Source organism: Bactrocera tryoni, chromosome 3, assembly GCF_016617805.1.
Source record: "Bactrocera tryoni isolate S06 chromosome 3, CSIRO_BtryS06_freeze2, whole genome shotgun sequence".
NCBI lineage: Eukaryota > Metazoa > Arthropoda > Insecta > Diptera > Tephritidae > Bactrocera > Bactrocera tryoni.
Genome location: NC_052501.1, coordinates 64,132,271 through 64,154,226, shown reverse-complemented (window position 1 = coordinate 64,154,226; position 21,956 = coordinate 64,132,271). Strand labels below are relative to the sequence as shown.

Below are 21,956 nucleotides of genomic sequence, written 5' to 3'. Positions count from 1 at the left end.
TTTCTATAGCTCAGAGGCATTTTATGACATCGCTTTGATTTTAGACACATATTCCTCAGAATTGAACACTCTACAAAATTGCCCATTGCAACAAAGTCGAACCTCACACCGGCGAGGTAGTACGGGGCTCTAAGCCTGACTTTTCCACGAAATTCGCATTTTTTTGTATATATCTCGTAAATGACAAGAGCTATAGAAAAAATGTGCATGACAAACTTGTAGGAAATTTTATTTGCTACAAAAAAGGACTGAGGTCAAAGTCGCTATCATTAATACTTCTCGAGATATTCAACTTTTTATGTAAGGCTGTATGCAATTTTCATAGATTTTTTATTACATGCCATCTATGAAAATTCTATGAAGCCTTACTTAAAAAGCCGAATATCGTCGGTGTGAGTTTCGATGAGTGCGATGCCATAAAATGCCTCTGAGCTATAGAAATTTTAAGATAAAAAATTGCGATTATCCTGTATTCTCTATGGAAAATTTTTACATGCCTTGGTCCAGTCCTTAATGTTAATATTAAGGGCTAAAATTTTCCGGGAATTTTTTACGGTATTTCCAAGGAAATTTCATAATGGGATTGAAGAAAATTAATAGTTAAAAAAAACCCTAATGTACACACATGATGTATGTATATGTGTGCCGTAGGCACCTGCATATCGGCATGTCTGCACACGTTCGCCGCTGATTTTGATTAAATTGCTTGAGGAGACATGCTGCATTGCATTTAAGTGTAGAATTTCTACACGAGCGACTGAAAAATGTGACAACAGGTAAAAACTGTTGAAAGAAATTCGTTTAAAAGTGTGCTAAAATGTCGCGCAAATATAATTAGTTACGTATGTAGGCGCACTTGTAGATATTCGTGTAATCTAGATACGCGGAAGGTGATCAAAATTTTATTAGAATATTTTGTTTTTGAAATTTGTAAATAAAATGCATAAATTAAAGGAAATTTCAGCATGTAGATATTAATTGCAGTGGACATTTTCGTAAAATTTCTGCATTAAGAGCACAAAAACAATATTTATTTGGACATGAAGATATTATTTTAAGCGTTTAATATCGGTAAATGTGCATATCTACGCATTCATCTATTATATAGTACAAATATTTATAGTACTTACGTCCAATGAAAGGCAAATAAAGTTAAGTGCTCGTCTAAATTTGCAAACACAGCTAACCAAGTGCATTAAAAGTTATATTTATATCAATGATGCACTTAAAAATTGCTCGAAATTATTTTACAATTGTTTTGTGTTTTTAGTTTTTTCTTTTGTTTTTTTTTTTGTAAATTTTACCTTATTTATCTATTTAATTTATTGTCCAATAGTTGTTGCTGAGGTATTCTTAATGATTTATGCTCTAGTTGCGCAACATTTTATTCAAAACTTTATTTCGAAAAAGCTCCATGGACTTATTAAACTGTACCCAGTGGTCCAAAAACCTGCATTTTCCATTAAATTATGCCTTTATTCGACCACTACCAACTTTTAGGTGGGAGCATTAAAAGCCCTTCGCGTCCAAATGGTACAAAAATAAATATTTTAATATCACACTACCGTTGTAGATAGAAATTTCCATACTTATTGTGAGGAATATATAGTGTCATAGGAGGGAAACGCTATTTATGGGATCGATCTTTTAAAGATTTGAAGCAAACTTAAGGTAAAGATTTGAAGCAAACATTCTCATGACTTCTTTGGAGGGTGGTTTTTTATAGGGGAAAAAAATGAATTATCTTGAATATTTAGAGTGTTTTTCAATACATATTGAAAAATAAAAAAAAAATTATTTGAAAAAATTTAATACGTGTTTACTATTATTATTGTCACTTGAAGTTGGAACCTCAAAAAAATGCACGTGGGTGGCCCGGTTGATTTTGGCTCTTCATGTTATCTGAAATCAAATATTTTTGATCATTCTTATTCTATAGACATGTCATTTTGGTCGGAACTAATGAAGTTAAATTTCAAGGGTAAATAGCAAAATGGCGGACTTTGAAAAAAGGTCCTTTTATTTTAGCAAAGAAAGGGTTGTAAAATAAAAAGTTAGAGATTATAGATTCCCGTTAGTACCGACGAGAACTATAAGTGTGTAGAACAGCCTGTTAGAATTTGAAAGCAAACGGTTCAGTAGAAAAAAAGTTAGGACCCGGGACGACCAGAAAAACAATGTTTTGAGAAAAACGCGTTTAAAGTTCAACAACTCCAAGAGAGAGGACTCCGAGGCGCTCTAGGAAAATCGTTATAACTCCCGAAATATTTCGAATTTTTTGAAATTTTCACAGTATATTCTCAAGACATTGTACTTTCAAATTAAGTCAAAAAGAATTTTCGATTTTTCGAACCCAATTCACCAGACTACTGCCTTAAAGATTAGACGTTCTTGTACAGGCTTGAATCACTTTGAAGCGATATAGTAGTAAAGCTCCCTTCAAACGTATGAAAATTGTACTTTCTAATACTACATAAGGATTCCTGAGATATTTGGGTGTGCGTAATATTAAGGACATCATAATATTATAATACCGCCTGGGATTGCTAGCTGCTATTGAGGTGATGTGATCCGTATTTGGAAACATGGATCCAAGGGCCTTTGTCCTGCACCTAAAGAATAGTGTGCAGTAAATTAGCAGGTGTACGGAAGTTTCAGACTTCAAGTCGCAGAACCGGCAGTTCGCAAAAGAAGTTAGGCCCATGTTATATAAGGGCTTCTTGAGCTTACAATGGCTAGTGTAGAAGGCCACAAGTAGCCTCAGTTTTTCCCTTTGGGATGTTGATTACATATTTGAACCTTGTAGCCACCCTGTTTCATCCTTGCGAAGCAGCTCGTGTGGGGACCAACCGTAATAAAATGTTCCGGCCCTATCATGTGTGTGGATGCTGGGCAGCGGGCAAACTTTTCAGCCAGTTCGTTCTCCGCTATACCTTTGTGACTTGGCATTCAAATAAGATACGCGTGGTTATGATCTGATAGACTATTCAGTCGTTCTATACACCAATAGCGATTCAATTCTCGTTCACAGAGATCGCTTTGAGTGCGGCTTGATTATCGCTTAGTGTAGGTAAATGTTCATTGCGGTAGTTGCATTCGAGGTTTAACTCTACGCAGCGACTTATGGCAAAGGTGTGGAGAGATTTGTGCATGGTCCTGCGACTCCTTTGCCAATTCCCTCCGATTCAGCAACCTCAGCAGTAGCTCGAGAGCGGAATCGTTCCGTTCAGCCTAACGGCTCCTGTTCGGAGCTCGAAGTTTCAAAAAGAGTCGTAGACGCCTTTTTAGAAGATACAAATTTCAGAATATATATCCTTATATAACGTGCGACTATAAAATAAAAAGAAAGGTACCTTGAACCAGAAAGAAACGTCGGACGCCATATAAGATATATGCACATAAATGATCAGCGTAACGAGCTTTAGTGGTATCCGTCGGTCTGTCCGTCAGTCTGTCTATGTATAAGTGAATTAAACCCCAGTTTCTGAGATATCGATCTGAAATTTTGTTTCGGGATAATTTATCGAAATCGCCGATATCGCACGGCAGCATGTAGCATCCATTCAATCTGATGGGTCAAAATCAAAATAAAGATATTTTTAAGGGATTAGATTTTATTTATTTTTTTATATTTATTTTATTTTCTTAATGTACATATGAATAAGTAATTAAGAATACACACAGAAAATTTCATATCGTTCTGGAGAATATTTTCGAAGTTACACGAAAAGACGTTTCAGAGTGCTTGGAAGAAAAAGGCAAACTTTAAGGGGGTATTCTGGTCTAGAATTTTGAAAAAATCGATTTTTTTTGCATATTTTGCACTTTCAAAAATATGACCTTGGAAGGATTTTTCAAAATTCGACTTCGTTTGACGCGTTTTTCTCGAAACTATTTTTTTTGCGGTGGTTGACATGATATCTCAAGTTCTACTGAACCGATTCCTTTGAAATTTGGTATATAAATATGTATCTTCTTTATACAATGCTCTATCGTGTCTGCCTTGGATTTCCAAACATTTTGATTTGAAGTATTTTTAAAAAATTCGAAATGGTCGGAAAAATCGGGTCAAAAAAATTTTTTTTTCAAGTCGACACCATTTTTTTTTTTTTTTTTTTTAAACTGGTCAACACGATAACGACATCCTTACTAATGAAGAATCTTCTTGTTTTTTGTGTTTTAGATCTCAACAAGGATTGAAATCACGTCAACCAGGGCGCACCGTTTTTTTGAAGCCCCCACTCCACAGGCCCGTATCTCGACGAATTTTGGTTTTTTTCTTGCAATTTTTTTTTATATTATTAAAATGTCAATAAAAAACATATAAAAAAATGGATAGTAAAAATGTTTTTAATTTTTTTTTATCTTTGTTTAGAAAATGCCTAAAATTCATGCGTCTAGACCAGAACACCCCCTTAAACGCATTTTTCTCAAAATGGTGTTTTCAAAGTCGGTGGCCAACGACCTTCTTAAATATATTTTTTAGTAATTAAATGAAGATTTTTTCTCGCCGATAAATCATCAAAGCATTGGAGAAAATGAATGTGGCAGCTCCAGTATGCAGACTGATTAAAGCTGTACTGCAGCCACAGGGTGGAGTTCTCTTACCCCTACTATGGAGCCTGGTAGTAGATCAGCTGGACTTGCTCATAAACAGTGGGGTTCGGTGCCAGAGGTACGCCACTTTCATATTTTTTATAAACATTTTAAAGCCGAAATTTTGGTCTAAAATCGATTTTATTTTTGAGAAACCGTCATTTTTGCAAAATAATTCATTTTGCTTATTTCTGCGATTTGCTTTACCAGATTTTCAGAGTATCCAGTTCAGGGATGTAGTGGTCACCGCAAAACGTCTTTCTTGAGAGGAGCTCCCGGAGATCAGCTGAAGTTACTCTCCAAATAAATATTTTTACTAATATTAAATCTTAAAAGACAATTGAAAGATACCATAATATGTGTATAATTTTTATACTCTCGCAACAATGTTGCTAAGGAGAGTATTATAGTTTGGTTCACATAACGGTTGTTTGTAAGTCCTAAAACTAAAAGAGTCAGATATAGAGTTATATATACCAAAGTGATCAGGGTGACGAGTAGAGTCGAAATCCGGATGTCTGTCTGTCTGTCCGTCCGTCCGTGCAAGCTGTAACTTGAGTAAGAATTGAGATATCATGATGAAACTTGGTACACGTATTCCTTGGCTCCATAAGAAGGTTAAGTTCGAAGATGGGCAAAATCGGCCCACTGCCACGCCCACAAAATGGCGAAACTGAAAACCTATAAATCGTCATAACTAAGCCATAAATAAAGATATTAAAGTGAAATTTGGCACAAAGGATCGCATTAGGGAGGGACATATTTGGACGCAATTGTTTTGGAAAAGTGGGCGTGGCCCCGCCCCCTACTAAGTTTTTTGTACATAGCTCGGAAACTACTATAGCTATGTCAACCAAACTGTACAGAGCCATTTTTTTCAGGCATTTCCATATACAGTTCAAAAATGGAAGAAATCGGATAATAACCACGCCCACCTCCCATACAAAGGTTATGTTGAAAATCACTAAAAGTGCGTTAACCGACTAACAAAAACTGTCAGAAACACTAAATTTTACAGAAGAAATTGCAGAAGGAAGCTGCATCCAGGCTTTTTTTAAAAATTGAAAATGGGCTTGGCCTCGCCCACTTATGGACCAAAAACCATATCTCGGGAACTACTAGACCGATTTCAATGAAATTCGGTATGTAATATTTTCTTAACACCCTGATGACATTTACGAAATATGGGTGAAATCGGTTCACAACCACGCCTTCTTCCAATATAATGCTATTTTGAATTCCATCTGATGCCTTTTCTGAATAATAAGAGTATATACATTAGGAACCAATGATGATAGCGGAATAAAACTTAACAAAAATACGGTATTTGAAAAATATGTAAATGACGTATAATGAAATCTCGATTATCCTTACTTGTTTAAATCCATATATTTATATTTAAAGTTTTTTCAAAAAAAAATTCTGGAAATTCGCTTTTTCGGCCTTCTAACTGTATATAACCGCTTAAAACAAAAGTCAGTTAATTTTTTTTAATTCTAATTTGTTTTTATTTTATTTTTATTTATTTATTTTTTTTAGTTTGCAGTGTCTTTTTAAATTTTTAATACATTTTTCTATACAAATTTAAATTATTACTTAAACCATTACTAAGCCATTGATACCGCATCCGCCTTTCAAACCAAGCTTTAATTATTTAGCTTTGTCCCAGACAGAAAAGCAGACATTAATTTAATCCAATTTAAGCTAAATTTTACTACGAAGCTTAGACAAATTTAAAAACAAAAACAACATTTAAAAAACTCTACTAAAAGCTTACTAGTAGTACGGGCTAACTGGAAGCCAACACTGTCCAAATTAATACTTTGCAATAATAATAAAAATGCAAATTAAAAGAAAATACTTGAAAAAAAACAAACACATTTAGAGCAACAATAACAACCATAGCAAAAAGAGCGACAAGATGACATTAAAACAGAGTAAATAATTGCATTTCAAAGCAAATGTTAATGCACTACAGTCTACCAGTGCACACACATTTACACATGCAGTCACACGGCCACACAGTCGCACAGTCTTTCAGTTGGTTGGCCATATGCGGCGCAATATAATTCATTGCAACAGCTAAATTTGAATTTGAATGCTGAATGAAATTTCTGCAATTACGAATTTCACAAAAATTAAGTCATTAATTTACAAAAACAAACAGCAGCAGCCAGTCAGAGTGCAAGTGTGTGTGCGTGTATGCGCTTAATCGCTTGTGTCACAGTGAGCGATGGAAAGTCGCAACGCGTCGCGCCAACAGCAAACATAAGTAACCAACTAAAGAACAACAACATCAACAACAACACACGATATTTGCTTATAAATGCAACAACATTTTGCTGCATTCACATTTTAGTGCAACAACAACACGCATCGGCGCGCCGTCGTCGTCTGCTCCTTTGCTTGCCAGCGACGCATGTAATGCTGTCAGCAACAAACATTTTTCAATTCTCACCAAGCAAAGTGCAGGGCACAACAAATCTATATTGTGCTTTCCACTTACATACTTATGTACATATGTAGATACACATAGAGACATATGTATGTACTCATAAGCATAAATAAAAAACTTTGCTGTTATTGGCTGAGGGCCCTTTTGTTTCCTTCAAGTGGCGTAGAAAAATTTGCACCGCCATGAAGACATGAGTTAAGTTAATTAAAGTTTTTTGCCTGTCATTTGTTTGTTGCTACTTTTAATAAATTTTCTTATGGCAAACATTTCTATGTTTATGAATGAATTAAGTCAAACTTTGGGTTATACAACATTTTTGTTGCATTACTTGTTTGGTGTTTTTATAGGTGTCTTATAAAATGAGCTGAAAAAAGGAGTCCTTTTTCACAAAGTTCCTAAAATGTTTGTGTTTTGAGTTAAAAAGCTTAAGAAAATAACGGTAAAATAAGCGATAGCTTTGTTTTACATTTACTTAAGGGGTTATACATGGGTTTCCTGGGCTAAAAACAGCGTTTTTCCAACAAACAACACACGATTAACAAAGAAGTTCTGAAACATTTCGGAAAATTATTTTAAACTCGGCCATTGCGGCGCCATTTCCGGTGACGCTTCGGAAAAATTATGCGCCCGCGTTGGCAGGATAACTCTTAACAGGATCATCTAAAGTGAAACAACGTGTGTTAGTTAAATACTTAACTTAGAACTTTGACGAAGGAAAAAAAAACTGAAATTGAATTTTTGGAAATTTCAGAAATTAAAAAAAATTAAATTTCACTGAAATTTGTTTTTTTTTCAAATAGTTGTAATCCTTCGTCAAAGTCTTTAAGAATTGTATCGTAAAGACCTGTTTAAATTTCATGAAGATCGGTGGAGTAGTTCTCGAGAAATCTTGCCAACCGACTTCAAAACACAGTTTCAAGAAAAACGCTTTTAAAGACGCGGCACTTAGCCTAGCTAGCCTCGAGCCCACAAATTCTCAAGGCTGTATCTATTACTATTACTTGGATCAACTTGAAAATTTAGGAGATTAAGACAATAAAAAAATCGATTTTTTTAAACTCGTAAACCCATGTAACCCTTGAGTTTGCATAGTTTGTATAGTTTGTTTCAAGAACGTTGGATAATCTCATACTCAGAATTATTGTAGTTGAACTAGAAATTTGCTTTATTAAAATACTTAAATTTCATTTTCGATTCTTAATTTTGATTTTGTAAAATAAAATTTTTAATTTTGATTTTGAAAATTTAATTATCAATTTTTAATTCTGATTAGCAAAAATAAAATTTCTGATTAGCAAAAAAAAAAATTCTGATTTGAAAATTTAATTTTTAATTCTTAATTTCGATTTTGAAAGTTTCAGTTTTTAATTCTGATTTTGATAAATTTAATTTTAAATTTTTTAAATCTGATTAAGAAAAGTTTTATCTTTTATTTGTAATTCTAATTATGAAAAATAAAATATAAAATTTTAATTATAATGCTGAAAATTAATTTTAAATACTTAATTCCGATTTTAAAAAAATGAAGCTTTCAGTTTTTAATTCTGATTTTGAAAAATTTAACTTATAATTCTGATTATGAGCAATTAAAATATTAATTTTTAATTATGTATTAAAACTAAATTTTGTAATTTTTAATAATGATGTTGAGAATTAATTTTAAATTTTTTATTCTGTTTTGAAATATAAAATTGTCAATTTTTAATTTTGATTTTGAATTAAACTTCTGATTTTGATTATGAAAAATTTTTAATTATCATGTTGAAGGTTGATTTTACATTTATAATTTTGTTTTGAAAAATTAAATTTGAATTTTTTAATTCTGTTTTGTAATTTTGGTTTTCAATTTCTAACTCTTTTAACGAAAAATGAAATTTTCAATTTTTAATTATGATGTTAAAAATTTATTTTAAATTGTTAATTCTTGAAAAATTTAAATTTTCCATTTTTAATTCTGATTTTGAACAATTAATTAAAAAATTTTTAATTCTGATTATGAAAAATTTTTAATTATCATGTTGAAGGTGGATTTAACATTTCTAATTTGGTTTTGAAAAATTAAATTAAAAATTTTTAATTCTGTTTTGAAATTTTGGTTTTCAATTTCTAACTCTTTTAATAAAAAATTAAATTTAAAACTTTTAATTATGATGTTAAAAATTTATTTTAAATTATTAATTCTTGAAAAATTAAATTTTTCATTTTTAATTCTGATTCTGAAAAATTTAATTTTCAATTAATTTAAAATTTTTAATTCTGTTTAAGAAAAATTTAATTTTCAATTGTTGAAAATTAATTTAAAATTTGTACATAATTCTGTTTAAGAAAATTTTAATTTTCAATTTTAATTCTGTTTTGAAAAATGAAATTTAAAGTATCTAATTCTAATCTTGAAACATTGAAGTAACAATTAATAAAAAAAAATTTCGAAATTAAAAGCTGGAATGGGAACTGTTGTTTAACTTAAACACAACTTAAAATGAAAAGAATTAAATTGCTTGCTATTATGTTCAAAATAAGTTATCCTTTTTCACCAAAATGGTAGAACACGAAGTACGCAAAAAAATAATTATTTCGTTTTGATTATAAACTTGGAATTATTTTTTTATTTTTTTATTCCGATATTTGGGATTAAACATTTAATGCGAGTGTTGCAATACAAATTTTTATTTTTAATACCAGTATTCGGAATTAAATTTCTTATATTTGAATTACAATTTAGAATTTGGGATTAAAAACTTAAAAATTATTTTTAATTCAGATTTTCGGTATAACAAAGTAAAGAGTGACAAATTCAAATATTATTTCAATTATATGTATGTTTAAGGAATTATAAACATACATAGATATTTGTGTATTTTTTTTTATACAATAAAAAGCCATTTGGCACACAGTACTTTCTCAAATATATGACTTAATGCCATTGGATGCCGCACTTGATACATCCATGTGTGTATGATATACATATGTACATATGTACATAAATATGGACAGTTAGTGAATGCTTTAATGTGCACTATGAAGCATCCAAACACATACACATATGTACATGTGAACATGTTTCGAGGTACATATGGAAAAGTGCATAAACATTATTTTCGCATTCGACGATGCGAGAATTCTTATAAATTTTTTTCACACACTTCCTCTGATAAATTTGACATCAAATGCTGTTACGCGTAATTTGTGCGTTGCTGCTTCGTTTTACAGACATACATATTTACATATGCATATATCTATGCATATCTGATCATAAACACTCGTACATGCGTGAGAATAATGAATGACATAACTGTGAATTTATTAATGAAATGCAGAAAATATGAAAACATCCATAACAACACTAACAGAGCAGAGGAACACGATGAGGACGGCGAAGAAGATATAGAAATAGCACATAAATTAAAACAACAACATTTATGGCTATGACTGCGCCGCAACAGCAGCTGGTGGGCGGCAAATTATTATTGCTGCTGCTGCTGCTGTTATTGCTACTACCGACAACTACAACAACGCACATGTAACTACTGCGGTCGATAAACATGATCGCTTATGATCTACGGCCCATTGTGGACGCAGTGCGCCGAGTGTGTTGCTTCTGCTGCATTTGTAAGCGATAGCTGGATGCTGTGAAATAGAGAGGCATTGCGTTGGCAAGAAGTTTTACGAGCACAGCAGCGCAGTCGAGCGGTCCAGTTGAGTTCGGAAATAGTCGTATACATAAGTACATAATGCAAAAGAAATGTCAAAGCAGCTGCTTAAGTGGCCGAAAGATCGCACGTCAGCACACGCGTAGCTGCATGCGCGCAGTGTTGCCACTTTAGACAAAGACGTCGAGGATATTAAATTTGGTTTTGCATTAAAACTAGCCACTTTCATGGCAATTAATTGAAATTTATGACAGCCAAGTTGGACTAGCAACGACAGGCCAAGAGCCACTGGGAGCCACCGTTGGCAACTGCTGTCGTTGCTTCTATGCAAAAGGAGGGCTGCCACTTGTGTTTGTTGTTGTTATTACAGCGTTTCTTTTTGTTGTTCGTTGGCAGACAAGCCACCCGCACACGCATATATTATCGCCCGCTCATGTGCCTGCACACATACCCATATACTTGTGCTGTGCTACCAAAATAGATAAATTGCCCGTTGTCCCACTGTATATTTTTAGCTGATTCGAACAGTTGTTTTTGCCTTGTACTATAATATTAGAAATATGTTTATTTTAATTGTATTAAATTATAGTTTTTCACGTCACAGCCGCGCGCTTCTAGCGTTTAATATACTCGGAGAAGTGTGTGTGGTTTTGACAGCGGAAAGCGAAAATATCTGCAATGGTTTAAAATAGCCAGGACGTGAAGGAAGATAAATGCTGATAATAATAGGTTTGTACTAAATATTTTTGAAAATTAAGTTTCACATTTTGTTTAATTTAAATTTATGCAGTATTGGCCGCTGTTCGCTAGTGACTGTATGATATACAGGTTTTATGTGACCAGAATAAATAAGCAGAACATTTAGAGCCCACCAAAAATATTAAGTTCTCTGAATACCGTTCACAATTAAAAACGTTTTTCATACAAAAACTTGATTTTTATCGGTTAGTTGTATGACGGCTATATGATATAGCGATCCGATATACATACATATGTACTTGGTTCCAAGAAATGAGCAGCTTCTTGACGAGAGAAGGATGTGTGCAAAATCGATATCTCAAATACTGTGGCTGTAGTTCGCGTATACACAGACTGACGAAGAAACGGACATGGCTAAACCGACTCAGGTCTTTACGCTAATTAATTACACTGTGGAACATTTTTGGGATTATTGTCGCTTAGTAAAAAAAAAAAAACAAAAAAAGTCTAAGTAATATTTATTAAAATAAATAAAAATAAATAAATAAAATAAAAATAAAAAATTATAAAAATGTTTACTTTATTTTTTTATTAGTTTATGGCCAGAAGTCTGGAGTTATTGGAGAAAATTTATAAAAAAAGGCGATAAATGACACTTTTTTGAATAAAAACAAATAGAAATTGTAATTCTTAATTTTTCTAAATTTGTTTCATCAAAATCGGACAAGTGGTTCGCGAGTTATGTTAAACTACGTTTTTGCCAAAATGTTACAACAAAGCGAAAAAACAAGATAAGGAAAAAATTTAAAAGGTCATAAAAAAACTGACACATACGAACGCCAAACCCTTTGAGGGTTTTACTATACTGACCTAACACCATCACCCTGACTAGGAATTTCTCACCCTCCAGATTAGTTAATTAGTTGTACTGTGTTATTCATGTTTTTTAAAATTGATAACTTTTTGTAAAGTGCTAATAACAATAGATGTGAAATAAGTGATAACCACACTTCGAATGTTGAAAAGTTTATCTACACTTCTTTGAAGAGTTTAAATGTCATATTGAGGCTCTTTATAGCAATCTATAAACTTTTCGTAACATGTAATCCTTGGAGTTTTACACAGTAAGATCTTACTGTAAATAGGTAAGAAATACGGCATCTATACGATTTTTTAAGAATCATAGAGAGATCTTGAAACGAATGAGTAAAAATTTTCTCTCAAACCGATGGTATTGGAAGAATAAGCCTTAAACTTCTTTCGCGTGACTCTGACAAAATTTTTTTAACAATATTCAAGTAGCTTAAAGAGCATATCATATAACAATTTAGTAATAATTACTCCAAAATACTTCATAAAATAGTTGGTATTTGTGTCAAAACAAATGTTTAATGAGTAATCCGATTTTCAATACACTTGGTATAAAATTTGGTTCAGAAGACTTATTATTCGTTTAGCGAATTTCTTTTTGTGACGCTTGTCTTATCACGCATTCTCTGTGATTTAAAAACAGTAAAAGATCACAAGACAGTTCAGTTTCGGAAACAGGAAAAAACAAGAAAAAACGTTAACTTCGGCTGCTAATATACCCTTCACAGGGCATTTCTTTTAGTAACTATGTGTTCAGTTTATATGGAAGCTATATGCTATAGTAATCCGATCTGAACAATTTTTTCGGAGATTATATGATTACCTTAAACAGTAATCAATGTCAAATTTCGTGAAATGAGGAAGTTTCCCATGCAAGCCCTTGATTCCGATCGTTCGGTTTGTATGGCAGCTATATGCTATACTTAACCGATCTGCACAATTTCTTCGTATATTACATAATATCTTAGAAAATAACCTGTGCCAACTTTTGTGAAGATACATTGTCAAATGTGAAAGTTTTCCATACAAGAACTTGATTTCGATCGTTCAGTTTGTATGGCAGCTATATGTTGTAGTGGTTCGATATCGGCAGTTCCGACAAATGAGCAGCCTCTTGAAGAGAAAATGACGTTTGCAAAATTTCAAAAGGATATCTTGAAAACTGAGGGGCTAGTTCGTATATATACAGACGGACAGACGGGCATGGCTAAATCGACTTAACTCAACATACTGATCATTTATATGTATATGTATATACTTTATAGGGTCTCCGACGCTTCCTTCTGGGTGTTACAAACTTCAGGGTATAATAACTTGGAGCCCAATCTGGTGAATACGTTGGTTGCTCGTTATTCATTGATTTTTTGGCTTTAAATTCAGTCACAATCGTGGCTCGATGCGATGTTGCATTATCATCGTGTAAAATCCATGAATTGTTCTTCCACAATTCCCGCCGTTTTCGACGGATGTTCTCACGCAAACGGCCAAATAAAACTCTTTATTAACTGTCTGTCCCTCCTGAACAAATTCCTGATGCACCAAATAACGAATATCGAAAAGAAATGAGCATCATCTTAATTTTTAAGCTGCTTTGGCGTGGTTTTTGGTTTCGGCTTGTTTTTTCACCATTCACCACCGGCCATTCTGATGATTGTTGACTTGTTTACATGCCATACTCATAAACCCATATCTCATCGGCAATGGGATCGGAATTCGCACAATTAAGCATGTCCAAAGAGACCTACTTATGCCACTCTTTTTGGAAAAAAAAATTAGCTTTATCGGGACTAGTCGATCAAAAACCGTATATCCTACACTTTTTTATTTTCATCAGTTGAAGAGGTTGAAAGTTGTGCAGAACGAGGCCTATCTTCAACGATCTCTCGCCCGTTTTTGAAGGCTTTGTATCACTCGTAAGCTTGTGTTTCCGCGTACTCTTTTTTCACAATGTATCTTCCTCTTTACTCTATGCTATACTCCTTTACCATAATTCTACAAGACGATTTTCGCACACAGTTTTTATTTCAACATTATGGTTGGTAACAACTAGTAGTTCGACATGTTGCTTGCCTGGAAGTTTTCTACGATCTCGCAAAAGGAAATTGTGCCAGCCTAAGAAAAATGTTAAACGATTCTATGAGGCAATAAATTTAACGCATCAAATTGAACATGGAACAATTACAACGAATTTTTTGTGGATGAGAGAAAAGCAAGCGTCAAAAAATCAATATGACTCATAGAAGTTATAATTATCTAAACAGTTATTTCAAAATTATTGCCTGCTCTAAAATATCACTAGGTGCAAAACGGGTTTCCGGAAGCTATTTGAATATTTACTTTAAATAGAGAAGCCAATTCTTTACTGTATTCAAACGCCAGACGAAATTAATAAAGTGTTATAATGATACAATAGCAGATCATAAAATATACCAAATATATTCGATTGAATATTTACTAACACATACAGATATGCTAAAAATATCACAATATCTTAAAGCAAGAATTTTAAAAGCGTTTGCCCAGTCTTTTTATGGTTTTTGTTATTGTTTTGTTACAAAAATTCTCGCAAATCAAGTGATAAAAATCAATTAATAAATTTTCGAACAACTAAGGCGATGCAGATAAACAAACAAGTAAATCAACAATGAGCAGCAAATAAAGCCGCAAATTAACACATACAGAACCGGAAAGAAAGAATAATAAGCAACAACAAAAAGCGCAACAAAGCTGCACCATTTTAACACTACTGCAACAACATATCCGATAAAAATATCAAATTTATGGCTGTTGAGCTTATGATTTCTTTGATTTCTCACTGCACATCCTACACACATACATATGTACAAACAAAAGTATGTATGTATGTACATATATACAAATGTAAATTCTCTTGATCATGATTAAATAAGGAGCGCTGTATTAAATGTTTTATTGATTGGCCACAGCAGAAAGTGAATAATTCGAAATTTCGAAAATCTATTTGTTGTTGCGTTTTTTAAATTTAGCAGCGAGATATTTCAAAATTTCAAAAACTACAAAATTTATAGGCAAAATGTGATGAGTTGGAGATGTGCCTACATAGTGAATAAAAGAATTAAAAATACAAAAGCAAAAAGACGAAAAACGGAAAACGAAAGAACGCCGTGATGCGTAGGGGGCGTATTGGTTGGAGGAAAATATTGAGCAGAAATCGTCACTTAACACATTTTTATTATTTTTGCTTTGTTAACAGCGGAAAAGTGTGCGCCACAAACTACTGGCAAGTTGTTCTATGTTTCTATGCGCCGTTAGTGTTGTAGCATTTTTGTTTGTGTGTATTTGCACCAGGTGTGTGCTTTGCTCCTTTCAACTTTGAAATATTATACTTATGAGTTTTTCTTAAAATAGCAAGTATATAGTAATTTTTTAAGTGCCTGGTAAATGCTTAAAATGTTCAGTTCGTGCTGTGAAAAATTGTATCCACTATATTGCGCGAGGTACTAGTCAATATTGAATTTTTTTTCTTGGCATAGAATTAAGGTACTTAAATTCAAGTTGTTATTTGTTTTTATTTTATTTTATTATTATGTTGAGAGTCTTTTTAATTTCGAAAAGTGAGTCAGATAAATCAAATGTGCAGGAATGAGAATTAAAATCATGACATACATACATACATACATATGTATTTGACGGCATGCTTCGTTTAGTTAAAAATTTTATCTACAAGACTTCAACAGTAGGGATCTAAACTGCCTTGGAAAGCGTACCGGGGTATTAAATTTAACTTCAGACAAGAGAAAAGAACTCTAAACTGTGCCATTTAGGATTTTAACGAAGAATAATGCCAAGTATTTCATTACGGCTAATAAGTGAAGCTAGAATGATAATTTTCAAACGTTTGGTGTATGAAGGTCGCCTAACCTAGAATCGGAAATGCATTACGGCAAAATGTAAAAATTATTTTTGAACAGACTACTACTTATCAGAATGAATTTTGTAACTAAGGTTCATACCACAGAGTCATATTTCAGGTCTAACCAAAAATGTAAAAAGTATTTGGTAACAAACGAATTTTCAAATTCTTGAACGTTTAACAAAACTGAGAACAGCTCTTGCTTCCCAGACTGTTGTATCAATATGAAGACTAAAATTAAGTTTATATCCATAGAAACTTCCTATCTACAAAGTTAAAAGCTTACTCTTGTATATAATCCGAGAAAAGCACATCGTCTTACATTTTTTGAGATTCAAAATTCAATGGCAATTCAATTCTATCACACCAAGCAACCAAATTGTTGAAGTATTTTTGCAACAGAAACCTTTCATCTCTTGAAGTTTAGTATATAATTTAAAAAGCTTTGCATCGTCGGCATATAATAAAATTTTTGAGAATTCTATGACAGAAGGGACATCGTTAATAAATAACTAGCATAGAGACCTTAATTGAATATGAAAGAGTATCCACAAATATCACTCGTTGTGTACTATTATAAAGATAAGAAGATTGGCATTGCAGAAATCTTGGTTGAAAACCCCGAAAATACAGTTTAAGTACGATAATCGAGATATTTACTTAATGGAAAGCTATGCGTCAGCGTATATAATATCCGAATGCTTGTGTTCCCTAAAACCCAATGACACATGGTTTACAAACTCAAGAGTAGATTTGCCTTTTCGAAATCCAAGGTGAGAAGAAAAAATTAACAGAGACATCTAAAAGATTATATAGTCTGCAATGATAGCCGCAAAAAGTCTTGGTGTAACTGATATTTTTGCGATAATCCTAAAGTTTCCAATGTATGACCGAAGTCCACTTTTATGAAAAGGAATTATAAACAATTTGTTTTCATATTGAAGGAAATATACCTTGTTTAAGAGAGGAATAAATATCCTTGTCAACGCCAAGTACATAGATATATTTATATATTTTATACTATTTTTCAGAAAACATGAAAGCATCATATCTGGCTGTAATAAAAGCTGTTTTAACTTATTCAAATTAAGTAAGTCGTTTTCCTCAGAAATAATGGGAGTGCAAATATTATAACATTATAACACAAAAGATAATAATTCCACATTCATTAAAACAATTTCAATTATAAAAACTGGGTCTTAGGACAAACCTAATTAACATTTTTTGCCTTGAAAGCATTAATGCTCTTGATACTCAGAGGAGGAAGCAGAAGTATTTTTCTGCTTTTGGAAACTAAAAAAACTAACTTTTACTCAATCTCTAAAATCTGATAAAAAACAATTTTTATTAAAAAGTCAAGGTTGCTTCTCGACAAAAAAACTAAACCATTTATGTGAGATCTGTTGGACCAAGGATGAGAAAATACACTCAGCTTTCTTGAAGTTATGAGCTTAATGTGATTTAATTTCTAGGAATTAGGACAAAGAACGACTGCTGACTCTCTCATTAATTTTTATACTCTCTCGATGAAAAAAGACCAATTCTACAAGTCACTCCTCATCCCCGTTCTGATATATGGTGCAGAGGCATGGACGATAAGAAAATCTGATGAGCCGACGTTACGAGTTTTCGAGAGAAAGATTCTGCGAAAGATTTATGGTCCTTTGTGCGTTGGCAAAGGAGAATACCGCAGTCGACGGAACGATGAGCTGCACGAGATATAGGACGACGTTGACATTGTTCAGCGAATTAAGGAACAGCCGCTACACAGGCTAGGTCTTGTCGTCCGATGGACGATAAAAATCCAGCTCTGAGAGTATTCAATGTAGTATCCGCACGGGGAATCAGGGGAAGAGGAAGACCTCCACTTCGTTTATATAAACCAGGTGGAGAAGGATTTGGCTTCACTTGGAATCTCCAATTGGCGCCAAATAGCGAAAATGAAGAACGAATGGCGCGCTGTTGTAAATTAAACTACAAACGCTTCATTTCATGAAAATCGGTTGAGTAGTTCTCGAGAAATCTTGCCAACCGACTTCAAAAACAAAGTTTCTAAAAAAAACCTCGAGCGCATTCAAAGTCGGCGTACTTAGCCTAGCAACTTAGCCTCGAGTGCATAAGTTCTCAAGGTTCTCCAAAGAGGTGTTGTAGAATTTATTAAGACAATTACAAATTCGATTTTTTCAAACCCCTAAACCCATGTAACCACTTAAGCTCCTAGCTATCGGAAAAATATTGTTTTACTGATTATTTTATTTCATAATATACATATATAGTACTGTCCATATAAGTATATATGTACATATCGTCACCTTAAATACAAAGCAACGTATTATCAAAAAATTCGGAATTCGCCGATATAATAATCAAAATATAATCATTTTATAACCAAAAACCAATTTTTGTTTCAATGCGAGTCGTTTCTATTATATCATTTTTCCTTCACTTGTAAACTTTTGAAGAGCGATACAGCGTTATTTTGCATTTTAGTAGACTATATATTGTATTTATGTTTATAAATTTATACGCTACATTTGAAGAATCCGAGATTTTTGCATGCTATAAGTTCCAATTTCATTTTCAATTAATTTTGCCGTCGGTAGTACAAATGCAAAAATCTCAGATTCTTCAAATGTACGAAAGTTATACTCTTAGCAAGTTTCAAAATTTATTAAAAGCAATATTTGTAGAAAAAGGTACAATGGTAACAAAGTAAATCTGTTTTCTGTTAATTTCCTTGATCTTCACAGAAATCACAGTATTTTTCAGGAAGATCTCCTCAAGTGCAAATGAATATGCTACTAAATTTCTATTTATGTTTAATTATAAATGTTTTTCTTCTGCTGTTTTTAATACTTATATGTATGTACATATGTACATATGTATGTATGTATTGCATACAAAATGCACAAGTCAATAATTAATTTTTTAATAATATATACAAACCTTTGCTTTTTCTCATATGAATTTAATCCGTTAAAGTTTCTTTTTACTATTTCCGATTTTCAGATTTCGCTATCGCGCGTAGTTCCGAAACAAAATTGCACTTTTTCCAGTTTTGTTTTGTAAATTTTTTTAACGAACAGTCCATATATTGAGTATTTGCTTTGCCACTTGTATTTTGCCAGGTTTAATTCACACTTTTTTGCACCAGCAACGTGATTCTGCCGTTTTAGATATTTTCAGCTATTAGTCACAGCACGTGTTTTCCAATGCCAACAAGTAGTAAATTACGCAAAAAAAGTAGAGCAATTGTCGCTGTAGCTGCCGAATATAAAACAAAAGCAGCCAACATTCCTTTATTCCCGCAAATTTATTCGATTCGCGCCACACACTTGAGGCATACATACGTTAAGATACATTTAATTAATTGCAGCGCAGAAAACGTTTAGCAATTTCGACAATAACAATGCCAACAAATCAGCGCTAGACGTCACAGATTGCTGCTGTTGCAGAGCGTAAACAGCAGCGCAGCAGCAAGAAGAATAGTGAAATGTACACAGATCGCGCGGAAAAGCTGCGTGACGCGCAACAGTCAAAGGCAAAAAACAACAAAATTATAATATAACAACAACAGCAAGTAATTAAAGTAGATATTTCGTAGATCGCTTGAAATAAAAAAGTTTCAGTGTCTTCGTTGCGCCTTTTGGCGAGTCTACCGTTTGGTATATCCTTTTTTGTTTTTAATCCTTTTTATATTTTTTATTTACATTTTATATTTCAACACTAAACGACACTTCGCATTTCGTATACGTCCGTTTTGTAATTTGCCACCGACGGTGTATGGATATCGCACGCGCATGCAGCGTATCCTCCGAACGATTGTATGCAAACGAAACGTCCGTCACGCTGAAACGTTATAACACACGACGAACGAACCACACGCTAACACGGAGTACGAAAAACTGAATTCGTCGAATGTATCTGCTGCTTGTCTGTTGTCTGTATCCCACAACTGGTGCGAGTATCACACATCCGCCAGCTACTCTGTGCTGCTCCGCAACTAATGAGTGCGCTCGGCGCTCCCCGTGTGTTTGTTGTTTGTGCATTGTTAGCACTGGTTGCCGTTGACGTTTGCGCCACTCAACACTCAACCGCTCACATGGTGACGGTGGCTGTTGCAGATGATGGCCGTGGTGGCGATAGGGATATTGTTTTAGTTGCTCGCTGCAATTTTCAATTTTATTTTTATACTTCTTTTAATGATTTGTGTTGCTCACATTTTAGCTGGTTGTTGCATTTGTCTACTTTGTAACTGAATCGGAATTCGATACGATCGCAAGGAACACACACAACCACCACTAATGCGACTAGGCCACATCTTGTAAACAACTTGTATGTGTGTTGCTGTCTCTTTCCAACAACTGCCAACTGGCGATCTGCCGTTGTACACAGGGTTTTAGCCAATGTGCCTGAAAAGGAGAGCAGACGGAGCAGCACACCCACTTTTTGCTTATTTATTTATATATTTCTATTGTCTAAGCCAGTGGCTTTCAAAGTATATTGCTTGCAATGAGAGAAAATGTGGCGCTCTTTACAATAAGTTGCAGTTGAAGAGAAATAAAAAATACAGTGATGGTTAATACTATATGATTATAAACAGTATGGATTTTCAAATGGGAGGATGGTAGTAAAATTGTATATTACAATTATATGAAAAATGGATATTAGAAAAGTTTTAATTGCGTATATCTCGAATGGTATTGAAATATACCATATAATTTAAATACATATGTACAATACAGTTAAAATTTAAAAAAAAACGTTTTTTTTCAAATTTTATTTTCTTAGTGTACATATGTATATAAATTTAAAATACACACAGAAAAATGTATATCATTCGGGTGAAAATTTTCGAAATTACACGCAAATTTTAAAAGGCGTTTCCGAGCGCTTGGAAAGGCATTCCAAACTTTTAACGCGTTTTTCTCTAAATGATGTTTGCAAAGTCAGTGACCAACAGTACTCGAAAACGGCTAAGCCGATTAAGAAAAAATTCTGTAAAATTCGTTTTTTCGACAGTCTAACTCTATATAACCCCTCAAAATAAATAGAAGTATATTAAAATAGCATAAGATATAATAAATATAGTTTTAAGATGTAACAGCATACAATTTAACACCTTTAAGTTTATAAAGCATAACAACAACCAACCTATGAAGACCTTAATATGGCATTATAACTGCTGGCGTCGCCAGCTTTATCTTGTTTTGACTCTAGTTCCACTTAATTCAAATGCAATCATCTGGCTCAAATTTGTACTTCAAATGATTCACAAAGCATATCAAAATACATTTTAAGACCGGAACAAGACGATAAAACGAATACTGATTTTTTAAAAAAAAATTTTCAGAACGGCCAATGTTTAAATATTCAGTCTAAATAGACCATTTACTAATACATTTGGTAGTAGAAAGTTGCATAGATCTAAAAAATATTGTCCACTAAAAATCGAGAGTATTATAACAGTACTAAGTGTGGAATTTTTTTTTTTTGCATTTTAAATCAAACTGAAACCACAATAGGATTGCGATTTTTTTTAATTCTAAAACAAATTATTTTCCTCTTTTCTGTTTTTTAATTTTTAATCATTTTTTTCAGTTTGTGAGAAGAAAGAGAAATAATAAAACATTCAAATAAAAAATTTTAATTAAATGTTATGTTATGTTGTTTTTTAGTTTTTAATCCGTTATTTCGGTTTGTGAAAAGAGAGAGCAAAAACAAAGAATTAAAATAAAAAAGATTTTATCAAATGTTCATTCAAATAGTTTTAATTCAATAAACTTAAAGTCCG

The 21,956-nt window shown here is 32.9% G+C and overlaps 1 protein-coding gene across 1 annotated transcript in view; it reads right to left on the bottom strand.

Moving 5' to 3' along the window:
- Nucleotides 1-20,028, bottom strand: part of LOC120772646 (protein sine oculis) — a 78,623-nt gene extending 58,595 nt beyond the window's left edge. Inside the window, exon 1 of the mRNA XM_040101372.1 lies at nt 19,109-20,028. The gene's annotated coding sequence lies outside the window, so the exon portion shown is untranslated. The remainder of the gene's footprint in view (nt 1-19,108) is intronic.
- Between the last annotated feature and the right edge of the window lie 1,928 nt (nt 20,029-21,956).